The 15207-nt window shown below is 39.6% G+C and overlaps 1 long non-coding RNA gene across 1 annotated transcript; it reads left to right on the forward strand.

Annotated features, from left to right (window-relative positions):
- Positions 1-831: 831 nt before the first annotated feature.
- On the forward strand, positions 832-3816 carry LOC306984823. Its single transcript, XR_013794651.1, has 3 exons — positions 832-888; positions 2658-2826; positions 3002-3816. It is a non-coding gene; the product is annotated as an uncharacterized lncRNA (long non-coding RNA).
- The last annotated feature ends 11391 nt before the right edge of the window (positions 3817-15207 follow it).

Consider the following 15207-nt stretch of genomic DNA (forward strand, 5'->3'; position numbering starts at 1 on the left):
CACTCTTCAAAACCGCCCTCGGATCCCACAAGCGACACTCCTCTTCTTTCACGATGGTCCTTCAGCTGCAACACTCTACAAACGTCTCCCAATGGGAGAGAACCACACCAGATCGACGGGGGAAGACAAAGAAAACAACAAGCCCACACGGAGAGAGAACACTCCCGATCAACGGAGGAGAAAAACAACACCCAGCCTTCTCTTCCACTTGTGTTTTATTCTCTCAAAATGCTGGCGTGGCTTCAATCAGGCACTCAGAGTGAAGTCCCCACACCTGTTGCCAATCTGCCGTTTAGTTGTCATGACAACAGACACACACACCGGCCCGGGGACAGTGTTACACTGAAAGTGCCCCGGCGGGAACACTTCTCTTGTGAAATCAGTTCCGGGGATTATTTGTCACCCCGTGACAGTATCACGTCTGAAATGCCAACATAATGTAGACACCTAACCCCAGCTGCTCCCGACGAGCTGGATCGCCTTGCATGGCTGACACCGCCGTCGGTGTGTGAATGAATGAGTGAGTGAATGGGTGAATGTGAGGCAATATTGTAAAGCGCTTTGGTGGCCATTGGGTCTGTGAAAGCGCTATATAAATGCAGTCCATTTACCATAAAGTCATTACTGCTGTGTTGCTTGGAAAGTTCTGGGCTTGAAGCTTTCTTTTTCGTTAGTTTAGCCACTGTTTCAAATAAATACCTAGGCTTGAAGGTACTGAGGTTGAGGAGTGTGTGAATGACAGTGATGAGTCGTGTGTATGAAGCTGACAACAGAGTTTGCGTCTCAGAGAATGCGAATGCTCTGCTGAATGTGAGGAGGAGTTTAAACTGAAGATGTGTGTGAACAGCGATCTCTCAGTGGATGTTCCTCTTTCCTGCTCATCACACGGTCAGTAAAACACTTTCTCTTTTGTTTTGTGAAGATATTTTATTTATTTTAAATCTGGACATTTATCTTTCTATTTTAGTGAAACTGAAGTGGATTTTTTTATGAGAAATGAATGCATTTGAGAATATAACACATATATCACAAACTATTAAACATACAGACAAACGGAAAGAGAAAAATGGCAAGCAAAAAAATACTAAATATGCTAAATAGCTAAATATTGTCTAATACAATATATTGAACCAAAAGTGCGCCATTTATTGAATCATACGGTCATTTTTGGAGTAGCTATGTTTACCGTTGAATGAAAACTGCTGTCCGATCACAATCTCCATTGCAACTGTTCCGCAGCAGAACCCGCACGGTTCAGTTATAATATCAGTTACAATAACATTCAAACTACATTTTTAGTGCATCCATATATGACATTGCCCAGGTGGTTTGAACTGAAGTTGTTCAATGAAAGAAACCACATCCATTTTGTTCTTTCAAAGCTTGTTCTTGCTTAAAACCCTCTCAAGAGTGTGTTTGCTCAGAGCTATTCCATGCCGTTCAGTCATGTATTAGTGCATATACAGTCATGTCATACTTAGTTAGTCATGCATATATACAGTCGTCATACATTCGACTTCATCAAGCCGTAGAGTCCTCATCACACACCATCACACACACACCCCCGTTCTGTATTCTTCTCAACTAGAAAATGTGTTGTTCACTAGCACGTGTCTACACCCGTTTCCTGTTTCTGCTTTCTCCAGTGGTTTGCGGTTTCCAGCGCCTTTTTAAGAAAGATTCAGGTTTACTTAATCTCTGTAATGAAGCTTTACAGAACTGAATGATTTAACACTGAGAATGATTATTTATAATTAGAACACAATGTAGTATAAGTTTAAGAAAATACAGAAATATGAACTGGAATGAGTTTTGAAGCCCAAGTGATGATGTTGGATTAGAAGAAACCAGTGCTTTGTGTAAATGTTTATCGTGCACCAAAATATCACAAAGACTTCATAAAAGAATTCTCTGATTTTTTGTCTCACATTGTACAGTACTACTGTCTGATGCAATCTTAACTGTTGGGGATTTTAATGTATGTTTGCTGCCCAGGAAAAGCTGTGGAATCTTAACTAACGTTGGACTCTTTTAACTTGATTCAATCTGTTAGGAGTAGCACTCATAAATTCTCTCAATCTTGTTCCGTCTTTGTGAATTTTGATTTATGACCTTAATATCATGGCACATCGTTTTTCTGATCATTGTCCGGTGGTATTTAATGTGAATCTCCCAAGTGTATGTGCTTCTGCTCCGATGTCGATGGTATGTTCCCGTATATTCACCCCACTTACAGCATCAGAACTTCTAAATGCTTTTATTGCCTCTCCACAAATCCCTTGTGTCGAGTCTGCGTCTCCCTCTGTCGATCCAGATGAGTTTATTACAATGTTTAATTACGTCTGTATGAACATCATGGACTCTATTGCTCCATATAAAACGAAGGAAAGAAGAGCCAGAACAGACTCACGCTCTTAGACGGGAATATAGAAGAGCAGAAAGCAGGAGGAGGAAAGATAGGTTGCAAGTGTTAAGGAAAAGTCTGACAAAATACCAAAAAGCTGTGAAATATTATAGAGCGAGTTACTTGTGATATGAACTAGAACATGAGGAAAGACTGATGCTGATGGTTAATGTTTTCTGCACTTTTATTTTCCTTGTTACTTCATTAATCTGGCTTTAACTAAACTGTTTATGTTGTCTGTGTGATTGAACAGATTCAAATGAAGTGGAGAAAGAAGATCATCAGAAATCACAGATCAGCAGAAAACAAGAAGACTGAGAGAAAAATGGAGGACAGGAATGAGAGACAAACCAGAGACTCACGAGAGAAAAGAGGACAGAGGATTGTTAGATGTGAGAGTATGAAGAGAATAAAGCCAGACTGTGAGTGTGATTATAGTCTTGCTAGATTTACTATTATTGTCTTCACACATACCACATGTATGATTGTGTTTAATTGACAGAAGGTGTTATAGATTGAGAACATTAAAAAAATCCAAAACAATATTCTGAATAATAAACAATAATCAATAGTCTGATATATATTTGTGATTTCTAGTGTCCTGTGATCCAGACGGGCCTGTAGAGTCTGATTCTGATGTCAAAACTGAGGAGAGATTCTCATCAAACCCTTCATCATGTTCTCAAAAACACACAACATCATCATCATCACTGACATCTTCATCATCACTGACATCCATCAGCAGCTGAAGACCTGAACATCTTCTTCATCTTCAGTCTGTGATGCACAAGCACTTTCAGACTAAAGAACAGTTGCTTTCTCAGATCTGTATATTAGTCCCGCTCTGCTGCTTTACTGACACACTAGTGTTTCCTACCTCTGATAGTGTGTATAGCTAGTGAACACTTGCTCATGCTTTACGTATATATAGCCTACCTCACCCAGGTCTAACTCGAACCTGGTCCTGGTCTTCCAGGCGCTCTAACAAGGAGGACTGCAGACTCCAGCATTCAGAGAAGTGTGTTTTACTCACACAGCAACTACCAGCTGTTCTCCGTTACATATGTGAGACAGAGAAACACATACAAACACACTTCATGTGTTCAGTTCTCTGGAGAACATCTGCAGCTCGTCTGTGAGTGACAGAAGCCTCACCAAAATAATAATCTATTAGAAAACATATATTTCTATGAACATACAAACCTAAACATGTCGTTCACTTCCCTTGGGGCCTTTAAAAGACAGTGTGGCCTATTGATTGGTTTCCTTTTTTTATTTGTGTGTGTGGTTGTTACGTTTCGCCACATCACTACATCACATCATGCATTAATTCAGCATGCACTGCTGAGGCCTGCCTGTAACTTTATACTCCTTTTGTATATTTTTCCTTTTGATAATAAATATTTAGCTTTAAATGTTTGGCTTTCTTGTGTCCCAATATTGTTGTGTCCCTTTTGAGCCACGTAACAAAACTGAATCAATAGTAAATCGTAAACGCATTCAGCCTTCTTATGCTATAATTAATAGATAGGCTATGACTATTTTTTAAAATAGTAGATATATAGTGTAAATAAACTGCGGTATTCAATAAGTATGGATCTCTTCTGTACTGAACTGCTCAGTTTTCATTAAAGCCACTAATGAGCCGCAGTAAAACACATGTTCATCTGTATCTCCTTTCACTCTGCTGTGATTCTGATGATGTCCTGTAGAGGGAGACACGTGACGGGATCACAGGGTCAAAGGTCTAATATTTTTATGTGTTCAGATATTATGATAAGCGGGGCAGAGCCGAGGAAGTAATCCATCCGCCGGAAACCGAAGCCTCCCCGCGGGCCGCCATTGATTAGCAGAACATCTCCTGCTGTTAGCACTTCATCGACTCCCATTCATCTTTGCGTCACTTTGACAGCGAATAACTTTACATCTGAGGCGTCCAAAGACTCCATTTGTCCATTATTTATTTCTAAAGAAACATGACAATGTATAAAAGGCTCCATTACCTCGTATCTTACGTTATGGCCCTGTGAGTATGGGGTGAGTATGGGGTATAGTGAGTGCTTCTAATGGGCTTCACTTTTAAAAAACCTATGGGGTCGCTGTGTCCAGTTTATACTGATCACAGCAGAGTTCAAGAAGCTGCAGATGAACATGTTTTACAGCAACACATGAAAACACTCACAGATTTCAGTTCATCAGGAATATGAACATCAACCAGTTGTAATTTTAAGGGAATCATTATTGAAGTCAAACACAGAGATATCAAATGTAAGTCACTATAAAATATCACTTCTGCTGTGTTGATATTATTCTGAAGGTTTGAATGGTTTGATCAGAATCAAGATCTCTTTAGTTCCAGTGAATTCTGTGACGCTTCCAGCTTTAATATCATAAAGCAGCCTGTGATTATGATGAGGAGTTTATGACAGAATCTCTTTTATTCTCCGGTTTCTCCATCATGTGTTCATGTGTCGTTTCACACAGAAGATCTCTCCGTTTCTCTTTCTGATCGAGTTACAAACAGGGAATAATGATGTTCTCACCAGAGACTGTGTTTCTGGATTCTTCTGTTAGCAGAAGCGGATGATGATGTTTCATATCAGGCAAATCTCCGTCATCTCCTGAGTCAACAATATTAATACACTCATATCAGCCAGAAATACATTACAATCATGAGTCTCAGTCACAGTATATGTTTTCCTCATTTAAAAACTATTGAAATATGTAATTTCTGTACAGATGTTAGAACATGTAAATCTAAGATGAAAATAAATCAACACATTCACAGTATATAAAACGTAGGCCTACCTTTTGAACAGTTGTGATTAATAACTTCTTCAAAACAATATCTATGAGAGAATATATGATTTGATACGCAGTCTTGTTGTTTCCTGAAGAGTTTCAAGAGTCTGAATGTTAAATGTAAAACTCAGATCTGATAAACTCCATCAGCGGCTCATTTAATATCTCTGAGTTATTAACAGAGATTTACATCAGCAGAACATTAACTCTTTCCCGACAGAGTTTTATTTAAAGGCCTTTGAGTTTCAGCTCAAATCTACTTCTGACATCTAGTGGACAAAGATGAAAACTGCAGTGAAGATTCTGTGTGTTAGGACAGATAGAAAACACACACTCACACAGATTTATTTACAATGCCTTCATTTCTATTTCAAACAAGTGACATTCTTTCAGTTTAATTCACTGAATATCATTCATCATCAACTCACAAATAATAATGTGATTTTGCATTGTGTGAAATGTCAGAACAAGCATTTTTGATCATTTTCCGAAAACTTTCATGACCCCCAGAATATTGTGTTGTATTATTATCTGAACACGCAATATATCAACAGAAGAACAGAGTCTCGGCCTTTAGTCAAGTCATCTTCATTTATATAGCGCTTTTAACAATGTAGATTGTTTCAAAGCTGCTTTACAGAGATAATCGTATAATTTAAGGTAACAGATTGTTTTGGCTTTATAGCGGTTCTTGAATAAAGTTATTTTCCAGCTAAAGTTAGTTTTGATTAATTCACTTCCGTCGAAAGGATAATTTGTTATTAAATTAGGGGCCGCTAAGACGACACCGTTCTTTAAATGGTTTATTTGTTTCGTATAAACTTTAAATTAAACAAATATAAAATGCATACTGGCCAGAGTTCTCCGTTGGCTGGTGGAAGCTGACATCTTATCCACTAAGATAAAAGCATACATCGATAGACAAGGTATGAACGAGCATGTATTCTGCCTCAAAACAGGGATAGAGGACTTTAAGCATGAGCCGTGTAGACTGAACTCAGTCTTCTTAGACTTTAGAGATGCATTTGCAACTTTATCTCACAATGTCATGATCAGATCACTGGGGGAAATACAGCTCAACTGTTCATTGACATAGTGAGAGATGAATATAGAGACTCCTTTATTAAGTAATCTGTGGAGAACAGCTCACTCATCCAACACCACTCCAGATAGGCATTACAACTGCTGCCCTTGGGGTGCAATTAATCTTATAATTGCCATCAACCAATGGTTAAAGTGGATGTGTCAATGTCCGAATGTTCGGACACACCTCTGTGTCTGAACTGGAGCATCACTGGAGTGGTGCGGTCTGAGGGTCTCGAGGACATCATTCCTGACCCCTGACCTCTGTCAGAGCAACAGCCACATACGGTGGTCACAGCACACGCTAACACCCACAGGTGCCCGGCCAACTCTCTTGGACCTTCACCAACATCACCAGAAACAACACTGGACTGAAGCTTCAGGGGAACTTGTGTGTCTCTCCTCTGCTGATCACTCTTTTCTTAATAATACTGCACTCAGTGAGGACACTGTTATTTTACTGTAAAAGCCAGACTACAAGTTCTTCCAACCAGACTCAACCTCTCTATCTGGATTCCTACGACTCAGGTTCCTCATTGTCTGCATCTACAGGACAAATCACTGAAACATTACCATGTACATCGCAGGCCGTGACAGAATAGTGGACCTTATAGTGAAGGACATATCAAGCCATTTCTCATCTTCAGTAAAAATGTACAAACATTCTTGTGTACGTCCAGGTTTCAGTATTGTAATAACTCTGAAAGCTTTTCTCATGTGTCTGCTAACACACCGGATGTTGTTGTGATTAATGAGGAGATCAGCGAGGTGTTCGTTGTGGAGGATTCATGTGCCTTTGACTCTAGTATGGAAGAAGCCTTTATGACTAAGATTATTAAATATCAACCACTCCTAAACATCATCTCAGAATTAGGTTATCAGAGCCGACTACTTGTGTTAAATTTGGCAGCTTAGACACACACACAGGCTGGTTGTAAGAGGGTTTCAACAACTTGGGATGCCCAAGACGAGGCTAAACGGCTAGCAAAGTGCTGTTCGCTGTCTGCTATAGGCAGATCATATCTGGCGGAGACGCTGTTACTGTATCCATAACAACTGAAGGACAAGCTTAATATTGAGATATACGTTAGCTCTAGTTTTAATCATTTAAACAGGCATTTGAAGTTTGGGCAAAAAAAAAGTGTATTTTATCCCCCCACAGCACTTCTTGTTAGTAAGAGTGATGGTGATTGAGAAACACGCAAAACCTCACTTCATGATTTTATGGTGAAATGTCTTATTTTTCAAGTTAGGCAGGTCAATTTTGATCAAGAATTTTTGATCAATTTTGGCCAATTCAGCATGAGTGACGCAGCAAAGATAGACTCGGCGCTGAAACGATCGCAAGGCGCCAATTCATTTTATGACGTATATCGTATCAGATAACGTATATATATATATCAGGGATGGGCAACTTCAGTCCTGGAGGGCCACTGTCCTGCAGAGTTTAGCTCCAACCCTAATTAAACACACCTGAACAAGCTAATCAATGTTTTCAGGATTACTAGAAAAGAGTTTTTGTCAGGGTTGAAGATAAACTCTGTAGGACAGTGGCCCTCCAGGACCGAAGTTGAACATCCCTGATATATATCAATCCAGATAGCAAGCCAATTAGCGAAGAACCAATTTGCACAGTTAAAGACTGATGACGTGTGATTTTTAGTTGGAGAAGAGACTTCTGCGACCCGAGTGCTGCCGTCACCTCACTTTTGTTCACCAAAATCTGTTTCAAAATCAAACAACGACTAAAATCATGCTAGTCAGGATTTAAGTCCATATAAGCATATACAACTCACAGATAGTCACAGATATTGTGCAGATACTCTCAGTAGCAAACAGTTAACATTAGTGTTATATTAGAGGTGGTTTGAAACATTCATAATGAATTAATGCTGATGGGAAATGAGGAAATGTGCAATCGTACTGAATCTCTTACTAACACGCTTTTGAAAATTGAGGAAAACAATCACCCACATCCACTCAATAGAGAAGTGTTTTCTAATGGCAGAAACCAAATCAATTATGATACTCAGTAGAAGTGCTTCAAGTCACATCCTTCATGACTGAAACTTTACAGAATGCATAAAAACTGTATTGTTTATAAGTTTAGCTATTATATAATATTTTAATTCATATGTGAAATATATGCATAACATCACTTTTGTGTTCACTATCCACATGTTGATGAAAGTGTTCATTACTGTCATTATTTACCATTAAGCTGAGATGCTGTTTGATTGTTCCTCGAGTGTACCGTACTGTGGGGAAGTCTAATGTTCACAATATTTGAACATGAATTAGTTTTTCACTAATATCTCCCACTATCCTCATCCTCCTGGACCTTTCTGCTGCATTTGATACTGTCGACCATGGCATTCTTTTAAACCGGCTCCATCTCACTACTGGACTAAATTACACTGCTGGTTGGTTCAGATCATACCTCACAAACCGGACAGAATACATCTCCCTGGGCCACTCTAAATCATATCCACACACAGTTACTTGCGGTGTCCCCCTGGGGTCAGTCCTTGGCCCCATCCTCTTCATCCTCTACCTCACCCCCCTTGGCCAAATCATCAGCCGTCACAAAATTGAATTCCACTGCTATGCCGATGATACACAGCTCTATGTAAATGCCACAGCTGAAACCCCATCTTCACAGTCACCCCCATCAAAATCCACCACCTGTCTGGAGGAGATAAAGGTATGGATGGAGCACAACTTCCTTCAACTCAATAGCTCCAAAACCGAAGCCATCTTGGTTGGCACTCCTCACCAGACCAAATCATCATCCACAACCAGCATCACTTTTTCTGGCACAAACATCTCCCTCTCATCAACAGTCACAAATCTTGGTGAAAAAAAAATGGACTCCCAACTCACTTTTGAAGCCTATATAAATCACCTATGCAAGACCACTTTCTACCACCTCCATAACATCTCCAAACTCCGCCCCATTCTTTCCCTCTCAGATGCCGAAAAGCTGGTTCATGCCTTTGTCTCCTCCAGACTGGACCACTGTAACGCACTTCTCATTGGGACCCCTGGAAAGAGTCTGCAGAGGCTTCAGTACATCCAAAACTCTGCCGCCAGGATCCTGATGAGAGTGCGGAAACATGAGCACATTACCCCATCCTCACTCACTCCACTGGCTCCCCATCTCCACAGGGATTGAGTACAAGGCTTCACTCCTCACACATCAATGCATCCATGGACAAAATGGATTTATATTGTGGAGTTGGGTTGGGTTTGCTGATGCGGTTGCGTGTGCATTAACTGTAAAAGATGTTTAATGCATCTGTGTTTGGTGTTTCTGGAGTTAACTCGGGCTATAAAAGAGTGATGAGCAGCTCATAAACACCATCATCTCCAGATGAGCAGCGTCTTCAGTCTTCAGTCTGATCCCGGTAAGATCATGTCGTCTCATGCGGGAATTATTGTGTCATTGTGTTTCAGACTTTACTCAAACGTTAGCACATGTTGTTCAGCTTGTTCAGATTATGTGTAGAAGAAACTAAAGAAATGAAGATGGCATTGTTTAAAGCAGGTTTGAAAGTTTTCTTTAAGGTTCTTAAGATTCATTTGATGATGATGTGATCCGCTCATAAACTTCATCATCTGTCTTGTAGTTTGATGTTCATTATGATTCCAGGTCAGATCATGAGATAATCTCCTCCGTGAGTTTATATAGTCAACTATCTGTGTATTTCAGCCTCTGGTCTCACTGAGATCATTTGCACTTAAACTAGTTTCCTCTAATTAACATTGTGTGTGATTTCAGTCCGTCAGCAACACAGATTTCCATTTCTTAAAGAAAACAGGAACCAGTTGTGAAAGTTAGACTGTTTTTTCACTCAAACTACCATTGTTAGTTAATTGTGTCTTTAAAGCTACAATATGTAATTTTTTTCGCCACTAGGGGTCGCTAACCTCTTACGGTAACACAGGCGTAGGTTGATGACGCAGTGACGAGCTGAATGCAGCATTTGAGTGTGTTGAAAGTTATAATGTTATTGGTCCGTGTACGTTTTGATAGTTTGTTTTCCAATTTGAAATGAAATCAGAAAAAACGAGAAAACAAAGCCTTTATTCATTTTTATAAAAAAACGAAAAAACGAGATTTCGGCTTGATTTTTTGGTTCACGGGTCAAAAACGGACAAATAACTCCAAAAACCGTTTTGCACATGTGGGCGGTCATGAAATGCCCCTTTCACCCGATTGGTCAAGCAAATCTGAGCCTGTGACGTCATCAGTAATTCCCCGGCTAAGTTCAAAATTACAAGTTATTATTACAAAATAACAGTCCATATGGCTCTGCATACCGCTACTTAAACTGTACATGCAGGGCTGTGCAACTTAACGCGTTTCACAGAAATATTTATATCAGAAATATTAAATATTAATCTGCACCCAGCCGGTTTTATTTAGCTGTGCAGAGTTACATTTGTGTGCTGCAGAGCGGGTGAAGCACAGACCGACGTTCAGACAATAGGCTACGCTCAGTTTTGGACAAAGGGTGGTCAGTGCAAATACTAATGCAAAACTGCTGATGGTGGTGGGTACCGATTATGGTAAATTAAAATGTAACTGTAATCATAGCCGCGAGAGTGAGACAGCGAGATGATTGACAGGACGATAGCGGAGGAAAAAGCGCAAGATATCCTAACATTTGCTAGTAAAACAATATTTATATGTTTAATATAAGTGAGTTTGTCTTTGAAAACAACAACAACGAAACAATCAAATAACACTGTGAACAACAAACTGAGCGTTCATTTTAAAGGGAAATTTCCAAATATAGCTATCTTATTTATTTGTTTTAATGCTGTTGTTTTATGTATTCCGTATTTGACCCGTGAACCAAAAAACGAAAAATCAAGCCGAAATCTCGTTTTTTCGTTTTTTTATAAAAACGAATAAAGGCTTTGTTTTCTCGTTTTTTCTGATTTCATTTCAAATTGGAAAACAAACTATCAAAACGTACACGGACCGTTATTCTATGTGTTAGTTCGTTTGCTATATGAAACTAGCAGCTTACTAGTAACAGTTAAGGGAGAGCGTGGCACAACCTAACGCATTTTGGTTTTGGCTCAATTATTTAAAAAATAATTAGGTTAGATTATTTATTTATTTTACACAAGAAACATACACATACACTCATAATAAAAACAAGCTTAAAATCACATTTTAAAGTGTTTATTACATGAAAACAGGCAATATTTTTAATAAATAAACAAGTGATCAATATAGTAAACAAAACCCATAGCCTACAGAGTGAAAAAAAATAATCATACTTTGACTTTGATTCAAATTCATCTGGCAGAAATACACAGAAGGTCCCTACTCACTCCTCTATCTGTTTTCCGCTTTAAATGTCTCATTCTGTAAAAAAAAAACTGAAAGAAGGCTCCCTGTTTTTATTTCAATATCGTGAACACTTGGCGGCTTAGTTGTAACACTGTGCTACAACTAACCCCGCTGTGTAAAAAATATTTTAAACCTTGCTAACAGTTGCTAGGAGTTGCTGACATGTTTCAAAATGGTGCCATGTTTTAGCCAACAAGACAGTGATTAAGGCAATATAAAGTTAGATTTGGTGACGTACACACACAACTCAGAAACATAAAAATACCTATGATGAAAAAAAATACTTAGATGGTGTCAAAACACTCTTTGTCCCGTATCTTCACAAAATATTATCAAAACTTTTCACAAATCCACGGGAGACCGTCTTCTGGCAGCGAGAGAAAAAGAGCGTAAACACAACCCGCGTGACCCTGAGTAACTACATGAAAGGTCCGTGTTACATTTAGCCCCGCGTTAGGATGTGCCCCGCGCTCCCCTAAGCTAGATCAACATTAGAATAATATACAGATCATATTCTAACATTTCATCATGTTGAGCTATATAACATTGATTTGTTTTATGTACATTTGCTCACCTGTCTAATAAAGTATGTTCAAGACCGGTGTCGCTGTCAAGTCGTGACTCGTGAAGCTCTGTCGAGTCCAAGTTAGTCGCGGACGCTAGCTCTCGGCATCTCGAAAACGCCACGCTGATATTGAGCCTCATTTTAGTTCTCCATTTTTGTCCTAAAGTCTGCTTGCCATGGTCCGTAATGTTTGAACGAAATAAGAACAGCGTGCCGCTAAACGTTACGTGCTACGCAGTTGTCCACGTCTGTCGCCATGGTTACGGCATGGCTATGGCAGTACGAGCGGAAACCGAGGATAGCGCGGATATTGCGTCATTGATAGGCGACATATTTTTCCGGAACGGACCATTATTTAAAATAGGAATTTCTCTGAAATAAAAAATATTTGGAGACTTTTGGGATATTGAAAGTACACAACTGCAGGAAATATATCACACTGTGCAAGTGATTTTTGGATATTTTATTACGAAATTCTTACATATTGTACCTTTAAGGAAATTACAGTTTCAAATCCTACATTAGATCAACAAGCTTTAAGATGTGTGTTTTTACAGTGAATGAAGAGCTCTTTAAACACGGCGCTGGTGAGCATCCGTCAGTGTGTGTGTTATTCCACAAACTTCTGCTTTGACCCGCAGACGAAACACACAATCCCGTCAGTAACGTGAGTTCTTCAAGATTCACTCCTAGTTTAATAACCCAGTGTCCACTCGCAGCTGTGCTGGACTGAGTATTCAGAACAACGGCATTCTTGCTTCTGTGATATTGTTCAAATGGAGGATTTACAAACTTTAATCTTACATTTCAAGCTTTCTAACATCACACACACTCCTCTAAAGAACATGTCAAGCAAACTGAGGAAACTTTATTTCAACAATCACACAGAAAACAAGTTATGTCATATATGTTTCCCTAATGTTTTAAAAAAAGTAGTAAAAAGTAAATGAATGCATGTGTTTTTAAACTAATGACTGGTTTGTTATTTAGTGCCTGTCAAGATTTCATGAAACAATGGAACAAAACGCCAGCAGCAACGCATCAAGTGGAGATTATTATATCAACGGATCAAGTGGAGTAGAATATGAATTATTCAGGAATCTTCTGTCTATAGGCCCATTAGTTATCATGATAATTTTTTCCATTGAGATTCTAATCATGATCTTAACTCTGTTAGCGTTGTTTGCTCTTATCAAATCTCATCGCTCCATTCCAGTGTTTGTTATTAACTTGATTCTTTCAGATCTCATTCAGATCATTTGTAAATTAATGATGCTATTCACATGGAAGGTGAATAGGGCATATTATTATAGTTTGATTGTGGGTGTGTATTTCATGGCATGTGTTGCTGTTGAACGATATCTCCTGGTTTCTCATCCTGTCTGGTACAGATCTCATCATTCACTGAAAGTCTGCTGTGTCGTTTCTGTGATCGTCTGGTTTGTTCTTCTGATCTTTGTAGACGTAAGCTACAGTTATATGTTTAGCTTTCTGCCCCAAGCGATCGGCTGTTTTATCCCCTACCTGATCATCATTCTGTGTTTTGTCGGCACTTGTCGCGGTCTTTCACGCGCAATATCACTTACTCCTCTAAAGCGCAAGAAGATTCTGGGCAGTTTGTTCCTGGTGCTTCTGACTTACACTTTTCTCATCCTCCCCTTCATAATCGTGACCGTTATAGAGGAGTTTTCCTCTTACGACCATTTGCTTTATATATTTCAGTATTTGTCTAATTATCTCGTGTATCTGAACCCACTCGCGGACTGTGTGTTGTACATGTTCATTAGGCCTGATGTTGGACGGTTAATGAAGTGTGTTCACTGCTGTTGCAGAACTCACACACACCAGAACTCGACACACAGCCGGGACGAACACACTCGAGACAGAAATGCAGCGTTTGCCTGCTGTGTTTCAATGCAAACGCCTGCGTCTCGTTCACACACCGCCTGCAGTTCAGTTTAACATCTGCACTCAATACATGAAGTCAGTGTCATTCTCTTCATGCACACACTCTTCCTTTCTCTCACATTTAGCTTTATTAGAGACAACTCTTGTTCATAAAACTCAAAACTCTGTTTGCGGTCCATTAAACACACACAGTAAACAGAGTTTATTAAAGGATAATTCCGGTATTTAACACATTGAGTCTATATTGTAGTTTGTTTTGGATGAACAAGAGTGGTGGACAACATTTTTTTGACAATGGTTCCTCTCTCGAGTTTTTGACTATAAAAGAATTGGCCATGGACCCATTTAACATTGGAGTCAATGGGCATGTCCGAAAATGTCATTAAAACAGCCAATAATGTTCGTTTACAAAACTGTTAAACTCACCGAGTGGTTAATGATGTTTCTCTTCTTTTCTCATTTGTATTCTGATGACATTGAAATTCCATGAAATTCTCCAACTGCCAGATTGACCCGATCCCTTCTCCTCTCTTCAAAACCTGTCAACGAACCCTCATCCCTCTCATCATCACCATCATCATCAACACTTCCCTTACGTCTGGATCTGTTCTATCCCCGCTAAAACTTGCGTCCATCACACCCCTCCTGAAAAAACCTGGCCTCAACCCTGACAATCTGCACAACTTCAGACCCATCTTCAATCTCCTGTTATTTAAAAAAATTCTGGAACGCGTCGTCAACACACATAGACCATACTGTGCTCCTCCATCGTCTCTAATCTATTGGCATCTCTGGTACAGCACTTCTCTGGCTCACCTCTTACCTCTCTGACCGTCACCATTTTGTCTCTGTTAACAACTGCAACTCCCACACCTCCCCTGTCACCCATGGCGTCCCCCAAGGCTCCGTGCTCGGCCCCCTCCTCTTCACCATCTACATGCTTCCCCTCGGTCAGATCATCCGCAACCATGGACTCCATTTTCACTGCTACGCCGATGATACCCAAATCTACTTGTCCACCAAATCCATCTCCCCGGCTATTCTCTCCACCATCACCGATTGCATTTCCGACATTAA

This window comes from Phoxinus phoxinus (genome assembly GCF_949152265.1).
Source record: "Phoxinus phoxinus genome assembly, chromosome: 17".
NCBI lineage: Eukaryota > Metazoa > Chordata > Actinopteri > Cypriniformes > Leuciscidae > Phoxinus > Phoxinus phoxinus.